Below are 9,369 nucleotides of genomic sequence, written 5' to 3'. Positions count from 1 at the left end.
GCTTCCAACAGTGCTCAGCTGTGCTGAGAAGTACTCCTGCTCTGTGGGGCTCAGCCACAGCCCTCCAAGGACTTTGCTTTGTGCAGGCTGAGCAAAGAAGTGGAGAATGGCCCCATCACTCTGGTTTTGCAGTGGAGATGAGGAGGAAACTGACTCCTACTGTCCTTAACTCAGCCAGCTATATGCCTTCCAGCCATGGCCAAGCAAGCTATCATCCTGGCAGTGGAAAGCATCCCCTGGTGCTCTCCCACACAATCACAGACTGGTTGAGGTGGTATGAAACCTCTGGAAATGGTCCTGCCCAGCCTCATGCTCAGGCCAGGATGCTCAGGGCCATGTCCAGTTCGGTTTTTGAACCTCTTTGAGCCTGGAGACTCCACAGTCTCCCTAGGCAGCCAGTATCACTGATCCTCATTGATCTTCAGTTCGCTCTGATCTTACCTCTCACACAGGTGGCCATCAGCCACCTTTGCTGCAGTGGGTTTGGTCACCACCAAGTGATCTGGGGGAGCCACTCTTCAGGACATGACACCCATGGACAAATACAATGCTCTTGGCTGTACCTCCTGGCTCCAGTCCCCAAAGGACTCCTTCAACCCTCAAGTTGGAAGGCCATGTTCAAGAGGATAAGCCCAGAGCAAAAGTGGGGTGTCCCAGTCACTTGCATTGACCACACAAACATGGAGACAGCAGATCTGACCCCTGCCTTTTCCCTCCATTTCTTGCTTTATGTTCAACGCAACCAGAGGGAAGAGATGAACAGACACATTATTTGGCAGGAAGACTTTCTTCTTTCAGACTTGATTGCCTCTGAGATTGAGGAGGATTAACCCCTACTGCCCCTCCTGAAACACCAGACTCCCTCATGGCCATCCTCACTGCCAATCCCACAGTCAGTGTGGATCCATAAGGACCCCAGGACCCACAACCTTTTTTTTCAGATCTATGCCATTTTACCTCCTGGTGCTTTTCTGCTTCTCATTATCTCTGCAGAGCTGATGACACTTCTGATGACATTTCATCTCCACAGAGGCTTTTTCTGGCAATTTAAGCCTGATTTATTCAACACAGCCAATCACCCATGCTTACCTCTGGCTTGTTAACACCCTGTCTGGCCAAGAACCCTTTCCAAAGGGTTAGAATCCAAAACCAGGCTGAACCTCTGCACCCACCTGAGGGAGTTAGAGCCTTGGCAGTTTTCTCCTCCTATCCCTTTCCCCTCATTCATTGCTGGTCATTAATCACAGCAGCCTCTTTCTTGGGGGGAAGACCTACCTCCACAGACCCAGACCCACACCTAAGGAGATCCCAGTGGCAGGTACTGAACAAAGGCAAGCTAATTAGCAGTTGTCAGGTAACACCACCAAAAAACCTTAGCCTGGTCATTAGTCCCAGTTGCTCAAAGGGCATGGCCAGCTCCAGGTCCCTCCCCAGCACAGAGGGATGTTTCTGGGTGGGAGAAAGCAGTCTCTTCCCCAGCCTAGCACCTTCTGCCTTAGTAGTTCAGTTGAGAAGCACAACAGTTTGGGATCTAGACAGCTCTTAACACTTATCTCTACCTGTCCCCAGACGCAAATCCACATCCAAAGTACAGCTACAACACATGTAGATCTGTTTGCAACACCTCATTGGAGGAATTAGAGTGACAATGATACTGTACTTGGGACAAGGTGACAACTGCTTCCATCTTGCCAAACAAAAGCGAGGCCAAGGCTGGTCCAGCCTACTAAATGGTGCTAGAACTTCAGGCTGGGCTTGGTACCAAACATTACAGTGGAGCCCCTCTACATGGCCTCTATACATCTTTGCTTTTGCAGGCCTGGTGACCTTTCCAAGCTTCTCTCCACCACCCTATTTCTTTTCAGGCTGTTTCTTGCTCGTTGTCCACACTGCCTGTGCAAGCTATTTTGCTGGAGGAAGGGTCATCTCTCATGAGCTGTCTGCATTGTACCTAATGCAAGGTAGGATGAACTGCCTCTGCAAGGCAAAGCTTCCACCTCTGTGTTGTACTTGGGTGCATCTATCTTGCTTGTGTTATAGGAGAGGTCTGTCTTCTGTCCCAGCTAGGTGAGGAAGGGTGACAGTGCTATAACCTGGGTACCTCACACATTCCCTTCGAGATCTTTGCAGCCTTTGCATTCAGCCAGGCCTGTCAGAGAGGAGGATTCAAGGAGGGCAGCTGGACAGGAGCCCTGTGAGGCAGCCAGGCCTCCACGTACCAGCCACAGAATTCACAAATGAAGCTGCTAACAAATGAGGTGGAGGAAAAGTCTGGAACAGGGATCAAGTCTGGTTGTAGCTTGAGCTCTGACTCCAGAGCAGCTGGTGCAGCCTGGCAGGCAATACACGACTCAGCTGTCCCAAACACCCTTGCTGAGCCGAAAACTTCCTCCACTGTGGGGCAAGCGTGCTGTTCCACCTCCTTGAACTCCTGCAGTGTGGTAAAAAAGGGCAGGGAAAGGGCCCTTTTCCCCCTTTCCAAAGCAGATTTTATGCATCCAGGGTGCAGGGGGAGTAGAGTCAAGAGAGCAGCTGCCCACAGAGCGGTTTTCAGTGATTCACCACAACAGAACACCCTCAAACTTATGGGCCCCCAGGCCCAAACAACACAACATCTAGAGCAAAAAAGTTTTCCTCAGCTCTCACTGTGCTGTGAGCTCCCCTCCTAACACAGGTGCCCCTTCCTTCTCTGCCTTCAGAGCTGGGGCAGGCACTCTTCCAACTGGATGCCATCCAGAGCCTTCACTGAGATCCAGGGAAGGGTACAGGAGGTGCCATAAGGGGTGGAAGAAGGAACATGTAAGCCAAGGCTCAGAGGTTAGGTCACACTGCAAAAACTCAGTACCTGTGGGTGTTGGGGTGAGAGGTACCATGGGGTCAGACCTTTTTATTGCTACAGCTTTGTAGATTTCCCTCTTCCATCTGCCTTCCCACCATCTGCTGAGGCGGCTGCAAGGGAGAGAAGGTTTGCAAGGGTCACTCTTGGGCCAAAGCAGATGGAAAGGACCTGCTGTGAGCATTATACTACAGATGAGCCAGACAGCTGCAACCTCAGCCCCACTGAGAGCTCACTGGATCATCCAGCACAGGGACAGTACCAGGGCTGAAGGAGCTGTCTCATCCAGGAGGCCGGCTTGCAATGATGAAGGGTCTGCAGCTGAGCAAAGGAGTGAATTAAAAAGCTGGTTTAGTCCTTCATTGGAGGCCTGAACAAACAGATGCTGCCAGGAGCTGGTCTCTCCTCCTCCTGGAGACTGTCCTTCTGGTCAGGGACATTTTTCACAATGCTCCCCAAGGAGAACCAGCAGCACCTTTGTGTGCTACACAACCTTCTCCTCTGCCTGCACCTTTGAACCTGCTCCAGAATTCTCAGCTCTGCAGGCCTCCAAACTTGGCTTGCTTCAGGCCTAATTAACTCCCTAGTTCATTTACAGTCTTTTGTCACTAAACCAAGTAATAGGTGCAGAGGTGGCAGATCCTTGTGTGTGCTTATAGGGACCTGACTGCATCCTTTGGTCTGCTGGGGAAGCCCTCTCCTGCTCACCAAGGGGACCTGCAGCCCCTCTCTGCAGCCAGACACTTCAGCATCATCTACAGAGAGCACACTACCTCCCTATTTCCAGCAAGGTCCTCCAGTACCTTTGAGGCCATTAGAAGACACAGGAGTCTTCTCAGGGTAAAACACCTTTGAATTCAAGCAAGGAAGTTTGCCTGGACTGTGGACTGCACCCTAACCCCATCTCCCTCACAGTGTGGTTTCTCTTCACTCCCTTTTGCTTGTATGCATGCACATGTGCAGGCTCAGAAGCCTCCAGCTCAGTGGGGAGGTGCAGAACCCAGGCCTGGCAGTAATGCTTCCCCTCTAGCTTCTCCCCACATTGCTACTCACTCAGGTTTGCAAACAGCCGGATGGATTTAAGAAGAAAGTGACCCCACTGCTCTTTTAGCCACCACCCCCACCATGTTCCCTTTAACCCCTGGCACCACAAGGACAGAAAGTGGCAGGGCCCTCTCACAGGGGGATATCTGGGCAGGATTATCCCAGGGTTTCTGGACTGAACAAGCAGCTCCCCAGCCTCTGGAAACCTCCCTTGCCTTTGTTCTTCAGCCTTCTAGGCTTGGGGGAAGGGATCCCAAAGAACATGTTTGTGCTGCTGTTCTTAATAGGGTGTTGTGTAACAGAGAGGGAAGTGACTGCACAGGGGACCCCAGCTGAGAACAGAGACTTTAATCCTGCTGCCCAGGGAAAACTTGGACAAAATACCTACATCTGTTCTGTTGCATTAGGCTCATGGCTCAGAGGCTGACAGCTGACCCTGGCTGCTCATGATGCCAAGGTACAGCCCCTGCCAAACAGTGCCAGGGTAAATTACCATGACTGATTAGAAAGGCAAAAGGCAGCCAGAGAAAACTGGGGAGGGAGGTCCGCCAGTGCAGGTTTCAGAAGAAGTGAGAAGGCCAAGCCAGAGCACATCAAGGGGTTTTGTCTTCTCCATTGCCACACTGGCCAACAGAGCAGAGAAGGAGCAACAGTGGAAGACAACAGGGCAGCGGATGAGAGAGGCAGAGAAGAAACCACAGCTGCATCCAGCTCTCTCCACAGGGCTCACCAAGGATGGGCTTCAGAAGATAACCCTCTTCTGCCTCGCTGAACTTGTTCTAGGCTGAGGCTACGGAGTAAAAAAGTTGTTCTACAGGGTTCATGGTGCAAGATGTTGGACTTGCAGAGCAGTGCACACTCACCCTGCTGTGAGTCTGTCAGGTCTAGGACATGTAAGAACACAGGTGTGGGGCTCCTTGACCCAGCACCACAACAGAACTCCCTGCCAGGCTCAGGCTCTGTCATCATTCTGCATACATCCAACAGCTCTTAAAAAAGTATAAATGAAATAAGCTATTCAGGGAACAGAAATAGCAAATAGCAGATACCTAGATGCTCTGTAAATATGTCAGACTTATCAGCATCTTTGGAGGGCCTCTACACTGATACACCTACTGGTAGGTGCTGCACAGGGACCACAGGGCAAGCAGGAGAGCCCCTTATCTGTGCAGACTTTCTCACAGGAACGGCAAGATGCTGAGGGTGGCCCTCCCGTAGACAGGAGAGGGTTTCTGGAAAGCCATTAATACCCGGTTCTGAGAAGGATCTGCCTGTTCCTTATTCAAGTATTAAATTGGCTCAACCCTAATTAGTATGACATCTATGACAGGATTAAAGCAGATTCTGCCTTCCTCTTCCTGCCTAGGGCCACCAGCTGCCAAACACTCCTCCAGGTCAGCATCCTGCATAGGAGAGTAGCTAGCTTCAAGAGAAGCAGAAAGAAAGATCCTTTCTAACTCCTGTCCATCAGAGGCAGGCATTGGCCCTGAAGCAGGAAGGTTTGTTTGCTTTAAATCTTATTTAACCACAGATGTTTTCACTACCCACATCCATGTCACAGTCTTTTATCCTCCCTTAGGAGGACAGGGAGCAAAACTCTTGCTTTCCTTAGTCCATCTGTGGAGCAGACAGCTTTGATTAGCCACGTGCTTGTTGCCTTTCTATCCCTGCTGGCTGTCGTTTTGACCTTGTCTGACAAGGCAAAGCGAGCAGGATGACCTATGTGTTTTCTCAGCACCCTTCAGCTTTCTGTAAACTTCTACTTCAACACCACAACCACAATAGGACACCAGTCCTCTATCTGACTCCACAGGCTACCTTTTCACAAAACCCTAAACCTCCAGCACTGAACTGAGCGCTTGAGGAGCAGGGACCCTGCTTAGAAATGCAGCCAGAAAGTTGCCTTCTGATCTGTGAGCATTCTGCACCAGAATCTAAAGACACCTTTTGGGTTCACTACCAACAGTCTCGTGACACTTTACCACCTACCTTCCCTCCTTTCTTCTGCTGTTACTCTTTGACCTGGTGCCTTTCCCTCTGTGCACTCCTGGAGAGCAGACCCATCAAGGTCAGAGCAGCAAGCCTGAGCTGGCTCGGCAGCACCAAGTGTATTACACCTCACTAATGTATTTGGTATGAGGCCCCTCTGAAACCCTGCCCCTGCACTTAAATCACAGCTCAGCCCTGTCAAAGGAGGAGGAACCAGAGGGGTTCAGGTACAGAAGAGCCACCTCCCAGAAAGACATTTCTAGTCCACCTTCCAAAGCCACTTCCAACAGGCTACTGACACCACTGACTGCAGAGTGATAGGTTAGCTGGGCCAAGCCAGCTCTACTGAAAACCAACCTGATGCACAGTGTCCAAGGCAGGCACTGCCTGTGCAGGGACCACTTCAGGACAGTTGCCTCCTGGGGGTTATTACAGGGTCCTGCTTCCCTTTAGTTCCTGGAGCTACTGCACTGCTCCAGTCACCTACTGCAACCTATCCAAGCAAATATCAACTTCCACTCCCTCAGGCTCTCTGGGAGGGTTAGCGGGGCCTGCAGTTAATGAAGAGTCCACTTCATTATAATGAGCCCTAAAAAGAGAACATCATCTCTCTCTGTGCATCAGCTCAATTCTGCCTTCCTGATCCATGCATTAAAACTCTCTCTCCCCTTGCAAACCGATAACTAATTTGTGTCTCAGAGCCTGAGGGAATACAGCTAATCTGGTCAGTGTTACTGCTGTTGTTTGTTAAGCATATTATTCTTACTAACCTATTTGTCCTGAGTCTCCTGAGAGAGTGCTGCAGGTTAATCATATATGTGTAAATCCATCTTCCTTTTATACATTTTAGATGTACTGTTGGAAAACAAATGGGAAAGGGGGAGCAAGGACCTGTGGAGAACCAGGGGATGCCTCCTAGACACCGACTTCTCACATGCTCCAGTTTGGGAATTAGAAGCAAGCAAAAGAGTCCACCAGACAACTCGTTTGCTAGATTAAGAGGTCTGGTGAATAAAAAGAAAAAAAACCAAAACACAACAAACAAACCAGACAACAGTACCTCAAACTGCAGGGTTTCAAAAGTTGAAAGTTAGCTCAAGTTGACTATCGGTCCCCCTCTGGTGGCCAAGCAGCCGCAGTTCCCTTCTGCCGTCACATCAGAGCTCCCACATAGCTGCTACCTGGCCCTGCATCCAGACACCTGGAGCATCCCCGAGCCCGGGGCAGCAAGGCTCTGCTCGAGCACGGCTTCAGAACACCGACCTGGGTCAGGGTGCGTGGCAGATCTGGACACCACGATAGATGTCATTAATATTGTCTAAAAAGTAAAAAAATACAACACCAGAAGAGCCAGCATCTGCCCAGTCCCTCAAACTTGACAGGGCTATCTACAACTAGATGCTTGGTTTTTAATAGCAACGCTGCAGCATTAGGATCTTGAAATGGGGCCCCCATTGTGCAAAGAGCTATACAACAACTGGAAACAGAGACTGTCTGCTTTTTGGGATGGGGAATGAGGTGGAGAGAAAGGACAGAACATGAACAGGAAGAGAACCAGGAGAAGGAAACAAGACAATACAGGTCAGTGTAACAGACAGCAATTACTGAGATGCTCTCAGCATGTGAGGACACAGCACAAAGTCAACAGCTCAGTGTCTTACCAGAAGACACCAAGGTGATATTTTATTACTATAATTTTTATAGTTTCAACTATGACTACAATCATACTGCAAATGGTTCCAATATAAAAAGGCCGAGGAGAGGGATGGCTGTGAACTGCTGCTGACTGCTCTGGTGAAGGGGCTGACAGTTTTCTCTGAGTAGGGTCTGGAGTCTGTTCCACAGGACCAATAAGGGCCTCTGCAATCTGAGCTCTACACAACAAACCACTTTTTCAGACAAATCCGAAAACACCATCCTTCAAGAGAATTTCAGAGAATTTTATTTCCTTATATATCTTTACTCGGTGCCATAAGCAGCACTATATCATCTCAATGCAACCTCAAACTTCAGCTACTGAAACACAAGAGATCTCCAAGCAGCTGCTCCTTCTGGTACAAGATGAGATTTCATCAGAAAAACTCAGAAAACTGCATGAGTTTACAGGCCTTCAGAATTACATTAGTATAAATCCCTAATTTAAAGGGGTGGGTACAGGCCAACACCCTTCCCACAGCTTATCAGAGAATTGCCTGAAGATGGAGAGAAGAATTTGGTTTTGGCCACTTCAGAGTTACTCCCCAAAAAACTACCCAAACTCACTCTGGCCTTCACATGCCTCCAAGAAAACTCTAAAAGTTTTAGGCCAGTTTCAGTTTCTCTATCTCTCATATGGTGCAAGAATTTAATTTCCTTCATCTGTAGTCATTGCAACTTTATACCAAGCCTGAAGAGCTTGGCTCTTCGTCTCACTCCCCACTTCCAACTCCACACAAAATTTCCCATGCCTCAACATACTATGTAGTGTGCCATCCCTGCAGCAGGGTAGCCAGAAAAGACATGGGGAATTTTGGGTCTGCTTCAACTACAGCTGTTTTGGTTTAGCGCAAAAAAAGTTATAGCAAATTATGTCAAAAAATGAACACACTCAGTAACAGCTCCCTCCTACAATCAAGTGTCATGCTCTAAAGAGATCAGGGATTCTCACACATTCAATTAAAAAAACAACCAACCAACCAAAAATCTCGAACCCAAAGAAAGACTTTAAGAGGAAGATTCTAAGATCTCAGATTCTGAACCTTACAGCTGATGCTGAGACAGGCTAAGGTTCTTGTGAATTTTTTTTCTTTCAAATTGTTCAAATTCTTTCTGCTGTCATGTGCCAGGTCATTCAGACACAAGATGGGAGCAGAACAGCCAAAATCATATAAAAAATAGTAACTCATTAATGGAACCAGGAGTTACAGTCTGGTTCAACCGACCAACTCACCTATACCAGTATGAAAGAAAGAAGAAATTAATTCAAGCATAATTTCCCCATTTAGTCATTTTAGTCATATCTGAAGAAATTCCTTCTCCATATTTCTACGGTTGAGACAAGCAGAAAGCTGGACAGAGGAACCAAATGGACAGAAGTCCCATTTCCCAAGCAGCACATGTGATGTCAAGTGGCCATGTATGGAATCAAGTATTCCAAGATATATGGCAACTCCTTGCTATTGCTGGGGACACAAGCTGGGACATGTAGGATTCCAGCATGAAGTGCATACGCATGATTTCTCTCCCAGCCCCAAGTCCATGCCAGATGCCAGGATAAATGAAGACTGTGGAGTCAGCAACAGGTCACTGTCACCATTCTCTCTCCAAAATAAGAAACTGGGGATCAGGACAGACAAGGTGGGCAGCCAGATAATATCATCCATCCAGCAAAGGGAAGCAGAAACTTTATAATCTACTTAATGCTGAAGTAATCCAGTGCGCTAAGCTCTCCTTCACACCCAAACAGATGGAGTTTCTGAAACTTAGCTCCCTTCTCACAAGTAATACTGGTCATGGCTTGT

The sequence above is a fragment of the Heliangelus exortis genome, chromosome 5, assembly GCF_036169615.1.
Source record: "Heliangelus exortis chromosome 5, bHelExo1.hap1, whole genome shotgun sequence".
NCBI lineage: Eukaryota > Metazoa > Chordata > Aves > Apodiformes > Trochilidae > Heliangelus > Heliangelus exortis.
Note: the sequence above shows the minus strand (reverse complement) of the source record.